General features: G+C 37.1%; 1 protein-coding gene across 2 annotated transcripts in view; it reads right to left on the bottom strand.

Annotated features, from left to right (window-relative positions):
* The window catches only part of mst1ra (macrophage stimulating 1 receptor a), a 79990-nt gene extending 71064 nt beyond the window's left edge, over positions 1 to 8926 (bottom strand). For both annotated transcript variants that reach the window (XM_060919282.1, XM_060919283.1), the window contains exon 1: positions 8649 to 8926. The gene's annotated coding sequence lies outside the window, so the exon portion shown is untranslated. The remainder of the gene's footprint in view (positions 1 to 8648) is intronic.
* Positions 8927 to 12139: the final 3213 nt, after the last annotated feature.

Below are 12139 nucleotides of genomic sequence, written 5' to 3'. Positions count from 1 at the left end.
GGGTTCGAGCCCTGTGGCCGGCGAGGGCCTTTCTGTGCGGAGTTTGCATGTTCTCCCCGTGTCCGCGTGGGTTTCCTCCGGGTGCTCCGGTTTCCCCCACAGTCCAAAGACATGCAGGTTAGGTTAACTGGTGACTCTAAATTGACCATAGGTGTGAATGTGAGTGTGAATGGTTGTCTGTGTCTGTGTCAGCCCTGTGATGACCTGGCGACTTGTCCAGGGTGTACCCCGCCTTTCGCCTGTAGTCAGCTGGGATAGGCTCCAGCTTGCCTGCGACCCTGTAGAACAGGATAAAGCGGCTAGAGATAATGAGATGAGATGAGATTAGTATCAGCATTTGCTCATTTCTTTGGTGTCAGCTGGAATAAACAGTCAGACAAACCGACTATGTACTAGAAAGATACTGTAGGAATTTTGAAGTCATTAGACATACAGTATGTATTTTTTAGTGCATCGCAGCAGACGCATTTTCCACATTAAACTTAACAAGGTTACCGATGTCAGGAAGTAGTCTGCTGTAAAGCCAAAAGATATTGCTCATTGTAAATTTGACAGGCTTGGATGGAGAGGAAAGTAAACTTAACAGTGTCATCCAATAAATATTGTATATATCCAGTGACACACCTTCAGCACTCCGCATTCCAGGAGATCCGACTCTGCGTGTGTCTGTTTTGTTTTTGGTTCCTTCACCCCCTTTATGTGAATTGATTTTTCCACCTTACTTATCTGTTTTACATACAGTAGCAGTCAAAAGTTTGGGCACACCTACTCATTCATAAGATTTTCTGTATTTTGACTGTTTTCTACACTGTGGAACAATACTGAAGACATCAAAACGATGAAATAACATCTGGAACATATATGGAATTATGTGGCAAACTAAAAAGTGTTTAAAATATGCAGGCTATCATATTCTGTTTTCATTAATAAAGAGAACCCATTGAATAAGAAGGTGTTTCCAAACTTCTGACTGGTACTGGATATACACTGGTCAGCCATAACGTTATGACCACTGACTGACATATGAAATGAATAACATTAATTATCTCGTTACAATGGCACCTGTCAACGGGTGGGCTATATTAGGCAGCCAGAGAACAGTCAGTTCGTGAAGTTGATAACATGCAAGATGAACCAACAAGAGCATGGAATATCACTAAACATGAAACAGAAATATTAGATAGATAGATAGATAGATAGATAGATAGATAGATAGATAGATAGATAGATAGATAGATAGATAGATAGATAAACACACACACACACACACACACACACACACACACATACATAGTGGTGCTTGAAAGTTTATGAACCCTTGAGAATTTTCTATATTTCTGCATAAATATGACCTAAAACATGATCAGATTTTCACACAAGTCCTAAAAGTAGATAAAGAGAACCCAGTTAAACAAACGAGACAAAAATATTATACTTGGTCATTTATTTATTGAGGAAAATGATCCAATATTACAGATCTGAAATATAGAAATATTAGCACCACTGTGTGTGTGTGTGTGTGTGTGTGTGTGTATTATATATATATATATATATATATATATATATATATATATATATATATATATAGGAGTCATTCTATAATTAGGGGTACATCTCAAGTCCATGTGCTGTATTTGTCAATTTCACTAACTATTAACTTCAGCCAATGATCTTTTGTACATTAGCACACATTTTTCTTTTATATAATACAAAAAGTCAACAAATTACATCATTTTACTCTGCAAAAATGCATATATAATACTGGAATTTGGTGTTTTTATGCTGTCCGATTTTCCAAATGTCAGGTTTGGTCTTCATATTTACATTTTAAAAAAAGGTTTTTGTTTAAAATTTTTACAAATATTTATTCATGGTAATTATTATAATATGACAAAAGTGTTTAAAAGCCTAAAATGCTTTATATTATAAATTAAATGAAGAATTTTGTGTGCGTCCGAGAAACTTATGTCAACTGTGTTACCCACTGAACCCCCCCCCCCCCCCCCCCCCCCCCATAAATCGGCAAATGGTTTGGTCCTAAGTCATGTGACCAACATCATGTGATGTCATATCCTCTTTGGTGGGAAATTTGAAGACCGTGTGGTAAGTTTTGAGTTCACCTCTTCAATATTTTCATCAATACTGTTGTATAGTCCTAGAGAGGGTTACTTGTCTGTCAACTGTGTTGTCAACATATTCATATAAACCTGATTTAGAAATTGTATTTACAAAGTATACAGCTAAAGATAATAAAAATATGAATTGATTAAGGTCTTGTAGTGAAAGCTCTGAGGTCTGCAGTTAGCACAACACTCTAAAAATGGCCGAAATGTCAACTGTGTTACCGTCAACTGTGTTACCCATCAGCTATGACACAGTTGAGGAGGAGTATGTTTTTGTCACTTAATCTTCATATTGACAGACAAACAAACAGAATGATTTAATATGTTCAATTTGTTAAATAAGCTACGTTTCTCTGAAATTGTGTCTAAATGTTGTTTTAACAGTTCACCTGAATTCATCAGCTTATTTGTAGTTAAATTTAAAACAATAAAAAGCTCTTTTTATCCTAAAAAGTGTCCTCTTGTTCTTCTGCCCTGTCAACTGTGTTACTCCCGTCAATTGTGTTACATTGCCTGTCAACTGTGTTGCAAGTGTTTTTTGTGCTATAAATCTCTTATGTGTTTGATGAACTGTAAAATAAAAGATTGGGGATTATCTCTGGATAGGGAAGTCTTGTATAAGGAGGGAGAATAACTCTAAATTCGACGTAACAAGGATTTATGTTGAAAAAAGTGTCATTCTGCATCACAGTGAACCATAAAATCCTATTTATGAAGCTCAAAATTCATATTTTCCATAACAGTTGTACAGATTAATTAAAAACATCTTGTTAATGGACTTAAGCACTTTCAAACAAATGTGTTTTCAAATGTGTAGTATTTTTATATATGTTTAATATGACATAACATTTGTCCGTAACAGGGTTGACAAAATAAACAATCAAATGTTCATTTTCATTAAAATATTTTAAAAGTAATTTAAGATTAAGCTTGGCAATTAATTTGTTTAGGAACTTGAGGGGGCGGCACGGTGGTGTAGTGGTTAGCGCTGTCGCCTCACAGCAAGAAGGTCCTGGGTTCGAGCCCCGGGGCCGGCGAGGGCCTTTCTGTGTGGAGTTTGCATGTTCTCTTCGTGTCCGCGTGGGTTTCCTCCGGGTGCTCCGGTTTCCCCCACAGTCCAAAGACATGCAGGTTAGGTTAACTGGTGACTCTAAATTGAGCGTAGGTGTGAATGTGAGTGTGAATGGTTGTCTGTGTCTATGTGTCAGCCCTGTGATGACCTGGCGACTTGTCCAGGGTGTACCCTGCCTTTCGCCCGTAGTCAGCTGGGATAGGCTCCAGCTTGCCTGCGACCCTGTAGAAGGATAAAGCAGCTAGAGATAATGAGATGAGATGAGGAACTTGAGGGTATATACCATGGAAACATATAGGTTATTTATTGAAAAAGAATACTGATATTTTGAGATTTTGCTTTACATGAAATGTACCCCTAATTATAGATTGACTCATATATAGTCTGAGGCAAAAGTCTTTGCTAAAAGTCTTCAGCACCCTATTTTTTTCCATACAATATTTGTTATTGATTTCTATTTGATAACTTCTACATTATCAAGTCAGTACAAAAAACATTTTAGAGTCCAAACATTCATTTTCCAGCACAAAATTAAATGTTACAGAAAAAAAAGTTTGTATCTGAGCAGCATATTACATAAGAGACAATTTTTCAGACTAAAAAAGCAAACATAATGAAGGCTACTGGGTTTTGCTGCAACATTAAGAAGTGAGTGTGACAGTCAAAGTGTCCAGAAGAACTGGGGCTGGTTCTGCAAGATGCTCAGTAAAACCTACAGCGCATTTCCTTATCAAATGGCACCAACTGTACCGGTACCTGATATCACGATTTATTTATTTTTTTAAAGCAAAGGGTCGCCTCACACCAGATATTGACTTTGTTTCATTTATTATGGCTTACTGCTGTTTAAAGTGTGGTTTTTTTTAAGCTGAAACATTTAATTTAATTATTTTTAAGCCATTTTTGGTCAACAGCATTTTTTTTTACATGTGCCTAAGGCTTTTGCACAGTATTGTATTTTATACATATATACATTGTGACAAGTCATGGAATCCACGGACACATGTTGGCCGAAACAAATCCGAGAAAATTGCAAAAGAAGCATTAATTAATTAATTAATTAATTAATTAATTAATTAATGCATGCTTCTTTTGCGATTTTCTCGGATTCATTTCGGCCGACATGTGCCCGTGGATTCCATGACTCGTCACACACACACACACACACACACACACACATATACATATATATATATATATATATATATATATATATATATATATATACACACACACATTAGTGATATTCCATGCTCTTGTTGGTTCGTCTTGCATGCTAGCTTGTTTTCATGTTAAGTGTCATGTTTTTTAAGTCATTAGGCAGTATGTATCTATGATGTATTTTTAATTAGGATTTTAAGGTTCCATGTGTTTACTGAGGAATACTACTTTTCTCAACCTATCAACCTGTCTTCTTGTCTGCTTACTGCTCCTGTAGCATATGCACGATTGCTATGAATTTAAAAATTGTACATATAAAATTAGTTTAATACATGCATGAGTTTGTCTCGCTGAAAAGCTGCTTATTTATGGGTAACCTGCTTGATTACACAGTAAATCTAAATTTAAAAAGTTGATTGAACTTATATTTGCTGTTATTTTTCTGATAATTAAAATTGCAAAATCATATTGATAAAACGACAGCTAAGTTCTTTATAAATATTATTGAAAAACAGTTAATATGCTATCTGCTTTTTTCCCCTGAATGTTAACTTGCTAATATCTACATCCCCAGATCAGAAAAAGTTGGGATGATATGGAAAATGCAAATAAAAAAAGGAAGCAGTGATTTCTAAATTTACTTTGACTTGTTTTTCATTGCAGACAGTATGAAAGTAAGATATTTACCTCCGCCAACTTTATTGGAGGAGGTTATGTTTTTGCTTCCATTTGTTTGTCTGTTCCCAACATAACTTAAAAAGTAGCAAAAGGATTTTGATGAAATTTTGAGGAAATTTGGACCATGGGCCACGGAACAATTGATTAGATGCTGATGCATATCCGAATATGTGGCTTGCAGAGGTATACACTCAACCGAGTGGCCTTCTACTTCATGTTTTGTCAATATTATGTCAAGAACCGCTCAACTGAGTAAAGCGGAACAACAGTCCATCATTACTTTCAGACCTGAGGTGTCTTTTAATAAAGAAAAATAAAGAAAAACTACTGAATTATAAGGTGTGTCCAAACTTTTGACTAGTAGTAGAGCGGCAGTTACAATTATCGACACCTTTTCAGATTTACCAATAAAAAACAATTTTACAAAGGTGAGTTTCAGTTACAACAGTTATTATTGGTTAATTAATCAACCGGAAGACCCGCCTCACCCTTCTCTCTTGTCGTGTGATGATAGCTCGTTACCTGAGATGGAATTTTTTTCACACGATCAGCAATTTGAGGAAAACCTGGACATTATCATCGCAGGTAAGATCATGGACATGTTTTTACTCATCAAATTCACAGATATTTCATGATATCTTTGTCAAAACCTACTTTGTTTCTTACTCTTTCATTTGACAGTCGGCATTTTGTATCTAAACGCACGTTTGAGAATCACCTTAGGTGTCGATAATAGTGATCACTTTCGCCGGTGTCCACCATTATCGACACCCTGTGGAATTAAGTGACATTTACAACTGTTATGGATCGATCTTTGTGGAACATTGTTGAAGTATTTAAAAAATAAAATTGCTGTAATTTATAATAATATTTTTTCTGATTTATGACAGAATGGAATGCTTATAGAGCATTTGGAATCCTACTGCAATAAATAGAATTAGACCAGAATTTAATTCCTAGCATATAAAAAAATACATGCCTGATATATTCAGATTTTTCTATTCCATTCAGAAAATATATATTTTTTGCAGTTTGTTATAAATATCTACCACATATTACAATATCAGCAAACATTTTATATTTTTAGATGTAAAAACATAAAGTTTTGGTTCAAGGAATGACATGCGACCTTTGACCTGGATTTTCATGTGGTTACAATGTCAATTTCCTGTTGATATTTATTGGTAAACTACAAAACTAGAAATTAATGCAAACAACAACGAATGATTAACAAAATGTGATCTATGAAAATACTTAGAAAGTGGGTAGAAAGTGGAACAAAAAGATTTTCTGACAGGTTAAACATTATCACTTCATTTGTTTACAAACTTTAGAATTACTTCCTCATTTACGTTCAGCACCGACATCCATATATTTACATAAAAGAGATTTTATACTAAATATAAGTATAGGTAAAACAAATTTTATATAAAAACTGTTTTGTTAACTTAATAACACATACTGATTATTTTTTTTAATAAATAATCATCTGGATGTCGATAATTGTGGAACGGTGTCGATAACTGTGGACAAAGGTGTCGATAATTGTGGAACAGTGTCACATGATCTGATACGCTAAGTAATCGGGAATCAAATCATTTTTTTCCAGTGGAAGTTTGAGGAATTATTCATGCACAATTTACGTATTGAAAGGCTTTTCTACTTTTGCAACGGCCAAAAGATCGTTAAGGTGTTGATAATTGTGGAAGGGTGTCACGTGATCTGATACGCTAAGTAATCGGAAATCAACTCGTTTTTTTTCTAGTGGAAGTTTGAGGAATTATTCATGCACAATTTACCTATTGAAAAAAAATCTTTTCTACTTTTGCAACGGCCAAAAGATCACTGAGGTGTCAATAATTTTGGAACGGTATCACGTGATCTGATACTCTAAGTAATTGCGAATCAACTCGTTTTTTTCTAGTGGAAGTTTGAGGAATTAGTCATGCACAATACGTATTGAAAGGCTTTTCTACTTTTGCAACGGCCAAAAGATCGTTAAGGTGTCGATAATTTTGGAACGGTATCACGTGATCTGATACTCTAAGTAATCGGGAATCAACTCGTTTTTTTCTAGTGGAAGTTTGAGGAATTATTCATGCACAATTTACGTATTGAAAGGCTTTTCTACTTTTGCAACGGCCAAAAGATCGTTAAGGTGTCGATAATTGTGGAAGGGTGTCACATGATCTGATACGCTAAGTAATCGGGAATCAACTCGTTTTTTTTTTTTTCTAGTGGAAGTTTGAGTAATTAGTAATTATTCATGCACAATATTGAAAAAAATCTTTTCGACTTTTGCAACGGCCAAAAGATCGTTAAGGTGTCGATAATTTTGGAACTGTATCACGTGATCTGATACTCTAAGTAATCGGGAATCAACTCGTTTTTTTCTAGTGGAAGTTTGAGGAATTATTCATGCACAATTTACGTATTGAAAGGCTTTTCTACTTTTGCAACGGCCAAAAGATCGTTAAGGTGTCGATAATTGTGGAAGGGTGTCACATGATCTGATACGCTAAGTAATCGGGAATCAACTCGTTTTTTTTTTTTTCCAGTGGAAGTTTGAGTAATTAGTAATTATTCATGCACAATATTGAAAAAAATCTTTTCGACTTTTGCAATGGCCAAAAGATCGTTAAGGTGTCGATAACTGTAGCCGCTGTACAGAAAAAGGTATGAATGTATGCTTTGAAGTATATGTGCAAAAGTGTCAAATCTATATGTACTTTTATGTGACTTTTCTGTCATCAATGAACATTTATTATTACAAAATATTTAAAGCATATTATCCCAAGATGAAATCTTACATTTGGGAGTATTTCAGTAACCAGTCTGAACCGGTTATAAGGTATTCAGTGTGGGTTTGGCCAACCTGTACCTTACGCAGTGATTAGAATTTTGAGTGATTCGGATCATTTCACCAATAAGAGCCGACTCCCCACCGCCCCACTGCCATGTTGTCCTGAACTGGAGAAAGTTTGCACAGAGTGACACTGTGTTTTTTCCACATAAATGATTAACAACTCACATGTCTAAACATAAATGGTCGAAGTGGACAATGGTGCGCAGATTTGACAGCCGAAGAATCGAAAGTTGATTTGATTCACGAACGCAAAACCAAACGACACCGCGATCCTGAACCCGACCAGAATAAAGCACTCACTGGGAATGAATGAGTCACATTACTAACAAATAACTCAGATGTTGAAAAGACATTTCCATGGACGCATTTTAGGTCAAATACACTGCCAGGACAATAACATGACCTACAGTTTATAAAAAGAAGATGTACTCAAACTTCAGCCATGAATCGATTCAAAGAGCCGACTCATTCACGAATAACAACTAAAGAACATCGTAACTGTTATCTATCTATCTATCTATCTATCTATCTATCTATATATATATATATATATATATATATATATATATATATATATATATATATATATATATATAATTTTATTATTTTTTTAAAGGTAATTCTGTAAAGTTCCCTCTGATTTGACTTGTATCAGTGCTGTTATTATGGTTAAACACTAACTATATTATATTATTAATAAGAGAGAGAATGAATAAATACTGTAGTTTGAAATGAGACTCGAACCTACCTGAAGGGCACCTATGACAGCGCGCGAGACAACACCTCACCCTGTCTGGAAGAACACCATCTTACTGTCTTTCACGTTCCAGGTTCAATAACATGCCATATAAACTGTCATATCAGTCAGTTTTGTTGCTGTTGTTGTTATCCAGTAAAGTTCCCAAACTCCACAAAATGTCAGGAAACGTTTCTGAAGCTGTAAACACGTCTTCATTTGTCCTCGTTTGTCGAAAACACTCATTGACAAGGTCCACGCCTTGACTGAGCTTCATAAGGAAGTAATGCAGAGATTGCACAATCTTCACCTCCACTCAGTTTCTATGAGAGACACTGTGATTTAAACATCCTCCACACTACAGCACAAGGATGTCCTAAGGCTGTGACTTTCAGTGCAGTAAAGTTCTTCCTACAAGCATGAATGGAATGTGGTTTGGGAAAAAGGAAAAGAGAAGGAAAGTATGCTACAAGGTGGCCAATGTGCACACACACACACACACTCAATCCATTCAGCCAGTTATCTCACACAATGTATAAAATCATGCAGATAAAGTTCAGAAGCTTCACTCAATGTTCACATAAAACATCAGGGGTGTAGCTGGGAGTCCTGGGGTGCCCATGACCCCCCGTCAGACCATACACTACCGTTCAAAAGTTTGGGGTCACTTTGAAATGTCCTTATTTTTGAAGGAAAAGCACTGTTCTTTTCAATGAAGATCACTTTAAACTAATCAGAAATCCACTCTATACATTGCTAATGTGGTAAATGACTATTCTAGCTGCAAATGTGTGGTTTTTGGTGCAATATCTCCATAGGTGTATAGAGGCCCATTTCCAGCAACTCTCACTCCAGTGTTCTAATGGTACAATGTGTTTGCTCATTGCCTCAGAAGGCTAATGGATGATTAGAAAACCCTTGTACAATCATGTTAGCACAGCTGAAAACAGTTGAGCTCTTTAGAGAAGCTATAAAACTGACCTTCCTTTGAGCAGATTGAGTTTCTGGAGCATCACATTTGTGGGGTCGATTAAATGCTCAAAATGGCCAGAAAAATGTCTCGACTATATTTTCTATTCATTTTACAACTTATGGTGGTAAATAAAAGTGTGACTTTTCATGGAAAACACAAAATTGTCTGGGTGACCCCAAACTTTTGAACGGTAGTGTACATTTTTTCAATAGCCGCATAAGAATTTTAGAAAAGTGCACACTGCAATTTTTCTAACATTTTTTTTTTAAACTAGATTGTCACCTCAGGCTCATTAAGGTTTCTATAACCTTGTATGGACTTCCTGTGGTTTGGGCGCGAAAACCCAGTTCTGCGCAAGTGCAACACAATCGCACTAGAAAGCATGGTCAAGCTGCCAGTGTAGCTGCAGTCTTTTTAGTCGCGAATTATGAGTATTTCCTCTTGTGTTAATAATTCACCATGTCAAAACAAGCGAAACTTTCCTCCTTCTTTCGACGCGAAGAGAGGTAACCAATTTCATCTCATCTCATCTCATTAACTCTAGCCGCTTTATCCTGTTCTACAGGGTCGCAGGCAAGCTGGAGCCTATCCCAGCTGACTACGGGCGAAAGGCGGGGTACACCCTGGACAAGTCGCCAGGTCATCACAGGGCTGACACATAGACACAGACAACCATTCACACTCACATTCACACCTACGGTCAATTTAGAGTCACCAGTTAACCTAACCTGCATGTCTTTGGACTGTGGGGGAAACCAGAGCACCCGGAGGAAACCCACGCAGACACCATGCAAACTCCACACAGAAAGGCCCTCGCTGGCCACGGGGCTCGAACCCGGACCTTCTTGCTGTGAGGCGACAGCGCTAACCACTACACCACTGTGCCGCCGGTAACCAATTTATTCTATATTTTTTTCCATCAAAGTTGCATTTTGTGGTTTCGAAGCAAGTTTTAGTGTGCCATTTATAGAACACAACATCAAGAAAACGTGGAAGAAGCAGCAATAATGGAAGAGCTGGTTTCTAAGCTACCTAAAACTAGCAATGGTAATTAGTTTTGTTACATATTTTTCATAGTTCTATTCTAGTACTAAGTCAATTTTTTTATGATAAAACAGATTCATAACAAGATGCATCATCGCCTTCGGCAGACCAAGAAACACCGGCCCAAGCTTGGTTTGCTTATGCTATGGTCACTGTTGTTTGGTTTGATAGAATTAGCGCAAAACATTAGTACGGTCAGTAAGCTCAACCATTCTTTTTGGTCGATGTAGGCTTTCTTGATTTGCCAGATGAAATAATCTTGAAGATTATGAAGCACCTACCACTCTCGGCAGTGTTCCATAGCTTGTCGAGTACCTGCAAAAGGCTGCTGCAGCTAAATATTTTGGCCGATGAGCAGTAAGACAACAAGAATAGAGAGATCTGCATCGTTTGACTAGGGTAAGATGACGAGCCACAATCCATACACTGCCGGATAAAGTTGATTTGGCCTAATCATTGTCTGACATCTCAACAGCTCGCAACATGAGATGAAAGAATGATGCAAAGACCGCGTTATTTTCTCAAATGTATTCAATGTATTTTTTCATTTACAAATCTGCAGGTATGTACTCAGGCTGCCAGTCAGTGTGTGACCCCCCCGAAAAATCCTAGCTACGCCCCTGAACATTATAGTAATGGGAGAAAGAAAGAAAGAAAGAAAGAAAGAAAGAAAGAAAGAAAGAAAGAAAGAACAACTTTATTCATCACACACTTGTGATATTTCCTCTTTGCATTTAACCCATCTGAAGCAGTGAACACACACATGCACACACACACGTGAGCAATGAGCCCACACACATACCCAGAGCAGTGGGCAGCCATGCTAACAGCGGCCGGGGATCAGTTGGGAGTTAGGTGCCTTCCTCAAGGGCACCTCAGCCCAAGGCCGTCCCATATTAAGTGAACCGCATGTCTTTGGACTTGACATTTCAGTGACTTTGACTGTGCTGTGGTTGATGCCAGACAGGCCGGTTTGAGTTTTTCTTAAATTACTGATCTCCTGGGATTTTCACACACAACACTCTCTAGAGTTTACACAGAGTGGTGCAAAAACATCCAGTGAGCAGCAGTTCTGTGGGCAGAAATGCCTTGTTGATGGCTACAATTGTTCACAAAAACCAAACAACTGGAGAGTGGAAAAACATAGCTTGGTGCTTTTCCAAGCTTTCCAATCTTTAACATCCTGCCAGCTCAAACCAGTCAGGACACTGTCTCCTGACCTTGCTGAATGAACAATTGCATGAATTACCAGGTGTATAGGTGTAGGTGTTCCTATTAAAGTGGCCAGAGAAAGAGAGCGAGACCAGCCTATGGAAAGGACACCAGTCTATTCTTGGGTTTCAGTCACGTGACTTTTCTTAGCGATTTCACTTCCTGTAAAACATCTGGTGGTCAAGCAAACCAAAATGGCTGCCGTAGTGCAAACAACTAGTGATAACTGATCAGAGTATGCTAATAATCTAGAAGCCACTGCTCACTTTAGATA

The sequence above is a fragment of the Neoarius graeffei genome, chromosome 4 (genome assembly GCF_027579695.1).
Source record: "Neoarius graeffei isolate fNeoGra1 chromosome 4, fNeoGra1.pri, whole genome shotgun sequence".
NCBI classification, from domain to species: domain Eukaryota; kingdom Metazoa; phylum Chordata; class Actinopteri; order Siluriformes; family Ariidae; genus Neoarius; species Neoarius graeffei.
Note: the sequence above shows the minus strand (reverse complement) of the source record. Positions and strands in the feature narration are given on the sequence as shown.